This window comes from Physella acuta, unplaced genomic scaffold, assembly GCF_028476545.2.
Source record: "Physella acuta isolate Inbredline_101_S28 unplaced genomic scaffold, ASM2847654v3 ptg000361l, whole genome shotgun sequence".
Taxonomy (NCBI): Eukaryota; Metazoa; Mollusca; class Gastropoda; family Physidae; genus Physella; species Physella acuta.
The window spans coordinates 314,481-316,698 of record NW_026731880.1 but is presented as its reverse complement, the minus strand read 5'-3'; the positions used below and the strand labels follow the sequence as shown (position 1 = coordinate 316,698).

The 2,218-nt window shown below is 33.0% G+C and overlaps 1 pseudogene; it reads left to right on the top strand.

Moving 5' to 3' along the window:
• The first annotated feature begins 462 nt into the window (after positions 1 to 462).
• Positions 463 to 1,852, top strand: LOC131941408 (nucleosome assembly protein 1-like 1; annotated as a pseudogene).
• The last annotated feature ends 366 nt before the right edge of the window (positions 1,853 to 2,218 follow it).

The window sequence follows — 2,218 nt, the reverse complement described above, 5'->3', positions numbered from 1 at the left end:
AATCGCAACTCGATGTTACCATACATTTAATGAATATATTATATTTTAGTTAATGTTATATTTTCTTACAGTGTTTGCATACATTTGAGCTAATGATGTCTTTTTAAAAATGTATTGTTTTTTGTTAACATCCAGTTTACTAATTACTTCCCATTTTAACTTCTTTCATTAACAAGGGAAACAATAAAAATACACTTCAAAGCGCTAGCTATGTAAAAATTTGAAACAAATAAACATTAATTAAAAAACTAAGTTGGACATGTACAGTAAGTACAAAAAAATATTTTGTAAGAAATTTTTAAATAATTAGGTTATTCTATCATTTTTTTAATACATTTTTGTTTTCGCCTATTATACAAAACTTTATTGAATTAGCTTGCACTTTTTAAAGACATTCGAGTAAGCTATTTTTTCGTCGTTGAATTTCCTCAGTCGTTACTTTTCCTATAGCACACTATAATATTTTTACAAAGGCCTAGGGAACTTAAAAAGTAACAGAGCCAGAAAATGTCAGAACCAGATAACCCTTCAAGTGATGCAGTTGAAGAAGTGGAAGAGGAAGATCATGCCGAAGAAATAGGGGAAGGAGGTGATAGTCAGGCAATAGCAAATCAGTTGATGAAAAACCCTGGTGTCTTAGCAGCACTTCAAGATAAGCTGTGTTCTATTGTTGGTTCTCCGTCTGGTTATATTCAGAGTTTACCCAAGGAGGTCAAACGACGTATCAAGGCTCTTAAAAAGCTACAGAATGAGGTTATTAATGTTGAAGCTGAATTTTATAAAGAGGTCAATGCCTTGGAATTGAAATATGCACCAAAGTACTCACAGTTGTTTGAAAAGAGAAAAGAGATCTTAACTGCTAGTAGAGAGCCCACTGATGAGGAATGTGATTGGCCCAGTGAGGAAGAAGAAGATGATGAAAAGGATGAGGAAGGAAAAATAACTGGAGAACTAAAAGATAAGCTTTGTATTGAGGGTGCCAAAGAAGCCGGAGGGGATAGTGAGGAGAAAAAACAAGAGGATGTTAAAGGTATTCCCAGTTTTTGGTTAACAATATTCAAGAATGTAGATATGCTTTCTGAAATGGTACAGGAACATGATGAACCAATTTTGACACATTTACAAGACATCAAAGTTATTATACATGATAAAGACCCTGTAGGTTTCACATTAGAATTTCATTTTGAGCCCAATGAATACTTTACAGACCCAGTACTAATTAAACATTATGAAATGCGCTATGAACCAGACCCTCAAGATCCATTTTCTTATGAGGGTCCAGAAATCATTAAGTGCACTGGGTGCAATATTAACTGGATCAAAGGGAAGAATGTCACTGTGAAACAGATAAAAAAGAAACAAAAACATAAAGGAAGAGGTTTAACAAGAACTGTTACAAAACAAGTTCAAGCAGATTCTTTCTTTAATTTCTTTACCCACCTGCAGTTCCTGAAGGTTCAGAGTCAGAGATGGATGAAGAAGTATATGCCTTATTGGGTGCTGATTTTAAGATTGGCCATTTTATAAGAGAGAGGATAGTGCCTAGGGCAGTTCTTTTTTTCACTGGAGAGGCCATAGACAATGATGATTATGAGGATGATGAAAATGAGGAGGGTGAAGATGAAGAATATGATGAAGAAGCAGATGCAGATTTCAACCCTGATGCCCAAGGCAAACCTAATGAATGCAAACAGCAATAGAACTGTGAATGAATGGGCTACTAGTTTTAAAGAAAATTGTGATACTCAACCAAGACGAAACACAAACTTCACAATTACTTCAGACATAAAAGATGTCCAATGACTTGCTCCACTTTTTGTTTACTTCCAGATAAAATCTTTAAATTTACAAAAAAAAAAAAAAAAAAAAAAAAATAATATTTTAAAAAAATGTTTATCTAGAATATTAAATAGAGATGAAACAATATTCGATAAATATGTACTATTAACAATAACATAAACATTAAAGTAAAAACAAAGAAAAAAATTAAACTTCGGTGTATCACAGGCCATGTTACACAATAAAATATTGATATTTTTCAGTCCCTTTTAATAAATGGACCAAGTCTATACAAAACAAAAAAAATTTGGGGGGGGGGGGGACGGGACTTGAATGAATTAAGGAATTGAATGATTAATTAATAGGTTATTGGCTGCTATGTTAAATGTTTAGGGCCTAAATTTATACTGTGGAGTACTGAAGAGTTGCCTGGAAGAAA